Here is a 10,000-nt window from a genome sequence, read left to right on the forward strand (position 1 = left end):
TAGGCCAATGAGGCACACATGCATAGCTCTTTTCTAGAGGCATTATTTAAATGTATTCTATGGTCAGACACCGGTGTGTGCACACAGGGCATTTCTCACTTCTCTCTATAAGTAAACTTCCCATTTTCATCCTCTTCCATCCCCGACTTTAACGCTCTCTTCTATGCTATAATGGAGACTTTGCAATTTTAGCAAGTGGAGAGAAATTGGAGAACCACTTTCGACTCCACACTTCTTCTTCACTTACTTCTTTTCTCAATATACTGGGCTTAGAAAATGGTATCAAGCCATCCTTATCATCAGTAGGACACGGAAAGAGGCACTAAGTCTCCTAACCAAGTTCAACCACACTCTGCAACTTAACCATTGCACTACAAATTAGGCAACGGGGGCATCAGCAAAGGCAGCCAATGTGCCGATCCTTTATACATTTTGTGTAGTACTTTTCTTACTCGGAGGCAAAATCAGCACTTTAACTGCCCAAATCATACAGATTTTACACATGTAGCACTCTATGCACACATAGGCACACACCTTGCAGTTCTTCTACACACACTTAAGCTAAAAACCCATTCTGTCACGTCAAAATTCTGCAAACCTATTACATATTCAGTGCGTCGGCATAGAAGCACTTTTTAATGCCACTAAAATGCACAAGTAGTTAGACTGAAGATGCAACCTGAATGAGTTTACAGTATGTATTCCACTTTATTAATGATTAGTAATGAGCAAGTGAGGACTACAAGAGTATTGAAAAAGACTTTTTCCACTCTGAATGTAAAGCAGATTGTGTGACCATTGGCCAAAAACGACCACGAAGGGACTCGAACCCTCAATCTCCTGATCTGAAGTCAGACGCCTTATCCATTAGGCCACGCGGTCATCCGTCCAACTGAGATGATTTTTATCATGTAGGTGGTATGCATGGATGGAGAACATATTATTGAAAGGTATTCAGGTTTACATCCCATAGTGTTCTTTCAGCTCTTTTCGCTGGAAGCACTTTTTTGGAATCTATATATTGAGAATCTTATGAGTACGATATGCTTTTGTTTTCCTTTTTCCATACAAACCTCTTTCCTCATGAGTTTAAAGCTCATTTGTATTCTCTACATAGCTCTGGAAGTTTCCAGACGTGGAGTGAAACTGTTTTGAAAGTAGGACAAATTGCTCCTTCCTGCATATGCTAATTTTTCACACTCTGTGGAAATGTGGATTTTCCTGGTCAGTTATGTCCCCTATCTTGGACCCCAACGGTTCTATGTGCATGTCACAAGTACATGTATGTTCCCTCCAGTTCCAGTTTTGATGACGCAAACACATGTGCGTCCACCGTCAACATGTCCTCTGTCAGATCCGCCATGAATGGGCTGGATATTCGCTTCCTAAGTATGAAAAGCCACCGACTTTATATGGCTCAGTTACTCCATTTTTACAGTTCAGGCGAGTAGGCCCGATTCTGTCCTCAAGCCTTTCCCTGCTCTCTGCCTCTGACAGCTTCAGCTTGAGCTCGCATCTGTATCCATGAACTTTGTCCTACTCCCTGTGCGGCTAACGGTGCCTGCCTCGGCCAGTTTTGCCTGCCTGCCAAGAAACTGTATTTCACCTTCGAATTATCTGCTTCCCCCTCAGCCGATGCATTCCTGCCTAGTAGTTTAAGTAAACATTCTTCCAGTTACCAAGCAAAAGGCCCGGCTTCTCTGTCTTCATGCAAGTAATTCATAGCCCCGTTACCATGGAATATTCCTACCCCCTCGCATTTAGTGTAGACACTTAGACGCTTGTACATGCACGCACAGTCAGTATAGAATAGATTTTGTCCGAGAGCCCTTCCCTTGTGGATAACACAGTTCTTTAAACATAGGATATTAGATATGATTTGGGATTAGGTTGACATAACCCCAGACTTTTGTCTCCACATGTAGAGCTAAATGTCAAGTCCCTTTCTCCCTCTAGTTGCACGTCTATCACACGTCATGCTGCTGCGCGCGCATCTCTGCCAAGTATTTCTGCTGACATTGCGAAATCATCTCCAGGTATCCACCCACACATGACAATTTACCCATTATCATCAAGTGGACGCCCACATGGACGCCCACCTTCACGCCTACTTACACGCCCACATGCTCTTATCTCATTCTCTCTTGCTCTCTTGCTTACGTACAATTGAGAAATGTATATATACTGTACTCTGTGAATAATGTTTTGAGAATATTGAGAATACTTTTCAGCCCCGTCCAGATCCTTTTTTGGTGATGGAAATATTCTCCCTTTGACTCGAGTTATTGGAATAAAGCCCTTTATGAATCTGATACCACAGACTCAGCCTCTTGCTTTATGCATGATCTTATTGATATCTGAAAAATTATGACAGCGTGATATTTTATTTACCACAGAATGGCGCCCGAACAGTTTAATCTCTTTCCCCACACGCCGGAGATGAAGGTCCAGTTTTGCCCCCTTCCATGGCCGTGATGGACTTCAAGCGCGCACGTCGCGGGTTTTCCCGCCAACTCCCTCAGGCCAATGAAGGGGACAGACTGCGACCAGGCATCCATACGAGGCGGTGAGGAACGCAGATTGTCTACCCAGAGCCCACCTGCGAGAGAGCTGTGTCCGAGGTATACAGAGGCCCACCAGGTTTTCGAAGTCCCGATGTCCAGAGGGTCCGATGTCCGCAGTCGTCGAGTCCAGTCCATTCTCCGAGGCCTTCCGTTTCAAGGAGCTACCCGGTGAGTACCATCGCCGGGGAGGCGTGTTGACGCGCACATGGGTTGTGCCGGTCAAGACGGATTTGGGTACACAAATCCGGTCTGCACTGTTTAGCAGTGTATATGTACTGTTTAGCAGTATATCAAGTATTCCGAAGTATCTAGTTATTGTCAAGAATTCTGCTTGGTGATTAGTTATGCAGACTGTCATCATTGTTGGTCATTTTTAAAGGTTAAAATGTTTTATGTTCAATGTTTAATGTGTTAAAATGTCCTGCATATTGTGGTATGAATGATTGTTCATTATTGTGCTTTTTGTATTAAGTGTGTTCAAGACCAGGTGTCAGATCAGTTGTCAATATGCCGCTCTTTTCGAAGTTCAGACAGATTACTACTAGAAAAGGGGTGCTTGAAGAAGCAGTTCCTATTCCTCCTAGGGACACTCCAGGGCACTTTATGTATCACAAGCATGGCTTAGACGCCATATTATTCGTTGATCTATGGGTGGACTACACCAAAGAGTTACCAGAAAGTCAGAGATGGCCCGTAGCTGGGACCTGGGATGCCGAATGTATCATGAAAGTCGAAGAAGAGTTGTGGAAGAGGAAAGCTAGACAGTCACAGACAGACGCTGTTGAATTATGGCGTAAAGAATAGCATAGACGCACAGAGTAAGCGCTCAGAAAAATAGAGAAAAAGTAGGGAGGATTCAGACAAAGCCCGAGAAAGCGTATTAGTTGAGGAAGGTATCTGAGTAAAAGCAGAACAAGTAGACAGACAACGAAACACTCTTATGTAAGAGGAAATGTAGACCAGCATGAAAGGATGCCATTGAGTTTTTGGCGCAAGGAGTGACATAGAAGGACAGAGTAAGTGTTTCACGAAGCAGAGAGAAGTGGACTGGTGTCTGGAAAAGCCAAGGATGAGATGTTACAGGAGGAATTAGAGCTGGTAAAATGAGCGTAGGCTGACAGAAAAAGAAATACTGACGTTGCTGGTATTTATCCCGTCCTTTCAGAGGACCTAGCAAGAGTGGCCCCAGCAGAAAGACCAGTTATAATACATATATTAATTACATAGTAGCCCAACTGTTCTTGAGCCACCCACCACATGAACAGCGCATAGCTGGTGTTTACATGGTCCAACATTTGACTACGTTGTCAATAGGAAATTGAGAGGGGTGCAGCTAGAGAAGGAGCAACTCCTGTGATTTGATGACACCCCTAATGTACAAAGTGTTAACGGAAAGATAATTAATGAAAAGTTTAGCTTGAAAAAAGAATTGTGGGTATTTTGAATTTGCAAATTGTTCATGAATACAGGTTTGTGTTCTTGGTGGTCCAGTGAGCCAATGTGCTGGGTCAAGTCGGTAAGATTATGACCCCCTGAGAGCAAATTGTATATAAAAATAATTTTTCAATTCGGCGAATTATTGCAGTTTTTATGGAATTGAGTAGTCTTTTTGTCTTTGACAGCTTCAGAGTGAGGAGAAGGTGGGGGCTGTGTAGAGCAGAATGTGATACAGAAATCGGAGACAGATTCTGACCTTGTAGCCAGTGTAGGTGGGGGCCGATGAGAGGAGCAGAACAGGGCACTGCTTAGAAGGCTTCTCTGACATCGCATCTGTGTAATGCCTGCAGCTGGAGAGCCTTGGGGCCAGGAGTAGGAAAAACAAAAAAAAGATGGCTGGCAGCCCAGGCTCAGGCCGCGCTGAGGGGCTATTTTTAACTTCTCTGATAAGACAGGGCAGCTGAGAAATGTAAGTCGAGAAAGATTCCCTTGTTCTATTCTGTGCAGAACAAGTGCCCCGAGGAAATGTCTATGGAGAAGATTTGTTTTATTTTTTAGCAATTGTTATATTGCTTCTGGCCAGAAAGTAAAATGTTGCTCTTGTTTGGAATTTTAAGGGCTATGTGCCTATATAAAAACGATTTTCAAATTCAGACATTTTTGAATTGTGGCCACAAGCTGCCACCAGTTGCATTGGATAAATGATCCAGTGGTTACGGGTCTGTGAGGAAAGATGTGAGATGCATCTTCGACTAGGACATGAGGGTACATTGTGTACAAAGAAGCATAGCACATTTTTATAAAAAAAAAAAAAAAAAAAAAAAAAAAAAAAAAAAGAGACAGGTTCGTGTGTTCGTCATTTTTTGATTATTGTTGCTGATCCTGTGTGTCAGACTTGACGCGGTCATCATTGGGATGACCCACTGCCAGTTGGGGTTGTATAGGGCAGGTAAATAAGTTATTGATTATAAGCCTGACAAATTAAGCAGGCCAGAATGTTCGCATCTGAGCTGTAGGTACTGTAATTGCGCATCGCTGCTCATTTATATATGTTAGTGTAATTGTCTATGCTTTCTGTGCCTGGTATACTGATGGCTTGGCATATGTATTTTATATATGTTTTGTTTTTGTGTTGTATTGACCAGTCTGTTTAGCGTTACTAAATTACTAAATTTCACAGACGTGATATTACCTTTATCATGCTGTCAAAATAGCAGACAACACGTTATCAGTGTATGTCTAATTGGTATTGGAGATGAATAAAAGAAGGAAAAGTTATGCAAGACTAAAATATGTATCACATGACTGCCTCTCTCTTATAGACAGGCAGCCTCGGTCATATGTTTCCAGATTGGACATTAAGGAACAATTATGATCTGTGCACTTGCATCTTAACTCTTGAAGGCCTGTTTTAAATAAGGACTGCCACCACAGAGTGACAAATGAGGCCCGGTATTTAGGGTAATGAGAAAATATCTGACAGAATTTCCTTTTTAAAGTTTGCTTTAGTAAGCTCATTCTTGTGAGTGGTGGCCCCAAAAGTTGACTTGTTTTTGAATTAGGCTATTTATTGTATAGGTGGAAATTATTGCACAATGACTGATTTCTTTAGCAGATAAATTATTAATTATCAACATTAACAACTGTTCTTAAACTTGGTTTTCCGAATATTTAGGTAATTTAGCATTCCTATTAGGGCCTCCTAGCATTAATATTGACTTCAGGTTGGTGTAGGTTCATGTAATAGGGACATTTGCATATGAGATGTCATTTGGCCAGCTTATGAGCTAACACAATGAGGTTTGTACATTAATTTGAAGGATTTCTCGCCGTTTCACATACGCTGTGTATCTCCTATAATTTTGCTTACGCCCAGTAGCTACACACAGGGATTAATAGTGTTGACAAGACACAGGGTTTGATAGTGTTTGACAGCAGTGAAATCTGTTTCAGATTTCCTCCTGTCAAAAAGGGGGGGAAGGAGGAGAATATTGGCTTTCTGCTGGCCCCTGAGGAGGTTCGCTTCCCGCTAGCCCCTTAAGAAATTAAGCCCCTTAGAAATTAGCCCCCTTAGAAATTAAGCCGAGGAAATAGGTATGGTGCTTTCCCCTTTTTCTCATGTTTTATTGTGATCTTTCAGGGGAATTAGTTGTGGGCACCGGAACGTATTCAATTGATTTCTGGTTTTTCACAGCCCAAGACACAAAAAGACTAAAGTCCTCAAGAACACACTGTGGCATTTGAAGAATTAAAGAGAGCTTAATGCCAAGCACCAGTTTTAGCAAACCCTGATTACAACAAATCGTTTATGCTTTTTGTGACAGAGCGGGATGGAACAGCACTATCTGTCCTAACACAAGATCATGCAGGAAAACACGAGCCCTGTGCTTATTTTTCTAGTACATTAGACCCAGTAGCACAGGCTTTGCCTGCGTGCCTAAAATCAGTTGCAGCAACGGCCTTAGCCATAAGACAAAGTGACTTGATAGTGCTGGGCCACCCTCTGACAGTACAAGTACCACACGCAGTAGAGGTTCTCTTGAACCGGACACAAACACAACACCTGACTGTAGCTAGACTGACACGCTATGAGCAAACGTTATTTCAACCACACATAGAGATCAGACGATGCAACATACTGAATCCTGCTACCCTTTTGCCCTCCAGTACAGAAAGCGTTTCACCACACAACTGTGTTGAAGTAATACATACCGTGACTAAACCAAGACAAGACTTGACAGATGTTGCACTCCCAGACCCCGACCTAACACTATATGTTGACGGCTCATGCATGAGGACAGGGGCGGGAGAATTAGTGGCAGCATATGCAGTGACTGCTGATACTGTAATAATAGAGACTAAAAGAATAGACATATTGTCAGCACAAGCAGCAGAGCTCATCGCCCTGACACAAGCGTGCATAAGAGCTAAGCACCTGAGAGTAAACATTTACATCGATTTTGTGGAGAGAAAGAGGTTTCTTGACCTCTCATGGGGCCAAGATACAGCATGGCCCCCATATTCAAGCCCTTCTGGAAGCGATACATTTACTAACAGCCATAGCTATCCTAAAATGTAAAGCACATACTAGAGCCACAGATCCCATTTCCCAAGGCAATGATCTGGCAGACCGAACTGCTAAACAGACAGCTCAGACCCCACTAGACATGACAAAGTTACAGGTTCAATAAGTGTCCAAAGCCATGACAGTTAGGGATCCTTCCAAGGATGTACAAGACATACAGACACATGCTACTATGGACGAATTAAAGAAATGGTCGGAACAAGGAGGGGTACTGACTGATCAGGGTTGGATGAATAAGGGCAAATCCACATGGTTTCTTCCTGATACCATGGTACAAGTGATTATAAATACCGCACATAGTCCTGCACACTTAGGAGAGAAAGCAATGATAGATAGCTTACAGAATATATGGTTCAACAAGCACCTGCGTGCAGCAGCGAAACAAAAGGTCAGAACATGTATGATCTGTTGCCAATTCAATCCAGGTAAAGGCATTCCGATGGAACAAGGTGGATTCCATCCACCTGACCACCCTTTTGAAGTGCTCCAAATGGATTATATCCAAATAAACAGATGTAGAGGTTACAAATATGTCCTGGTACTAATGAAGCAGGTGTCCCTTCTGTTAGGGTATACCTGGAAATTCCATTGTGTGCGACATCCTGAAGCAGCAGGCCTTGTAGAAAGACATAATCAGACATTAAAATTTTGCGCAGACAAAGGTATAGACTGGATGGTAGCCCTGCCGGTTGCCCTCTTTTACATGCGAATGGTAGCTCATTCTAGAACAGGCTTATCTCCCTATGAAGTGGTCTTTGGTAGACCACCAAAATATGTGGGCACTACAATGCCTAAAAGATTACTTATGTTGACAGTAACATGCTGACAGATTACCTGGCTTCCTTGATGTCTGCACTACTCTCTTGTTGTTCGCAGGTTGCTGCCGCCTTCCCTGACAACACCCAGGTCAAAGAATACTCCATCGCTCCTGGATGGAAGGCGCCAAAGTCAGTGCTCTGGACCACGGGGACGGCCGTTAAAGTCAAAAGGCGGAAAGGATGATTGCACCTTCACCACTCTTTTACAAAGGAAAAAAAACTTTGAACTTGGATTTTGGATTTTGAACAACATTTTCTAGAGGAGAATGCCCAGAAGTTTCCACAAAGCTAAATTGTGATCCAAGAAGTCAGAACCCGTTTGATCAATTAAGTCCACTAGGTGGTGAAGCGGTTGAACATGTATTCTGGCTCGCATAAGATCTTGGACAATAACATAAAGCAAAAATAAGAGAGCTAGATAAGAAGCAAATAGATGTATAGTGACTGTAATTTTTCAATCTCTTATGTACATCACGATAATATGTATCAGCTTAATACTACATGCTATTTTTCCTCCTATTGCCTCACTTTTACACTCCTCCACTAATGATACCATAAAGCACACATTTAGTGATCTGCCATCCTATGAGCTATCATATCGACTTGCCTTACGCAACAATACCTTTATTCAGATGCTGCACCATTCATATCAGACTAGCAATGCTACAGACTGCTGGGTCTGTGGCCGACTTCCCCCCTATCAGAACTATAAGGGAGTTTTGCCCCTTTATTCTCTATCCGTTCACACACAATGGCTCCTGTGGAGCATGGTTTAGTTTGATTAATTCCCTAGATTCGAATTCCGCAGTTTATCAAGACAACTGGGTATGGGGAAACCTGAACTTAGTTTTGCTTAAAGTCTGCTACCCTAACAAGGAGGGACTTTCCAAAAAGAACAGGAACTGATCTAAGAAATGAAGTATATGGATTAGGTAATTTTACACTTAACCTCATGATCCTGAACGTTGAATCTGAAGCTACACCAATATTGCCCGCCATGTCCGTATTCCCAGTAAAAGGGGAATTATGTATAAGAAAGAATGGCTCCATACACATGGGCCATAGTAAATGCACCACTGTAATAAAATTCAGTGATCAAGGCAAGTCTACATTTAGAGCGTCTCGTCATTCCTACTTTATATGTGGCCAGACCGCATATATACGCCTACCTCTAGATTGGGATGGTACCTGTTACATAGCATTCCTCCTACCACCTGTTTTCCTAGCTCCTCCTGATTCTCATAGAAATACTCATTTAGTACACAATAGACAGAAGAGAGATCTCCCAATTGTCGATTACACTGAAACAGCATGGGAAAAATACACAGATTTCAATAAAGGTTTCTTTCCCTATATAGGTACAGTTACCAATAGTAAGCTGATACGTAGATTAACCAGAACCCTTGAAGCAGTAGTGAACGAAACTATTTCCGCCTTAGGCAATTTAACAGAAGAGCAGTCTGCTATGCGGATTGTTGTGCTTCAAAATAGTCTTGTCCTTGACGTTATCCTGGCCGATAGGGGCGGAGCTTGTAGGGTCATCAAATCAAGCTGTTGCATTTTTCATACCAGAAAATTCGCCATCTGTATATAAAGCCATAACTCACCTTCATAAGATTGTAAACCAGATACACCAGAACCCAGGCACTTGGACTTGGTCCAGTTGGTTTTGGAGTGTGATATCAGCCTGGGGATGGAGAGTTTTATCCTTCCTAGGTATTGGCCTTCTCATACTATTCAGTTGCTGTCTATGTCTACAATGTGGACCAGCGATCTGTGGTCTGTGTGCCACATCGTGTATTCCACCACCAAGATTTCATTCAAGATCACGGAAGAAGAAAGAAGAACAAATGATGCTATATGAACAGATCAATGGATTGATGAAGATTGATATCTCTTGAAGGGCAAGTAGGGGACAAGGAGGGAATGTGGAAATGTGGATTTTCCTGGTCAGTTATGTCCCCTATCTTGGACCCCAACGGTTCTATGTGCATGTCACAAGTACATGTATGTTCCCTCCAGTTCCAGTTTTGATGACGCAAACACATGTGCGTCCACCGTCAACATGTCCTCTGTCAGATCCGCCATGAATGGGC

This window comes from Triturus cristatus, chromosome 4_1, assembly GCF_964204655.1.
Source record: "Triturus cristatus chromosome 4_1, aTriCri1.1, whole genome shotgun sequence".
NCBI lineage: Eukaryota > Metazoa > Chordata > Amphibia > Caudata > Salamandridae > Triturus > Triturus cristatus.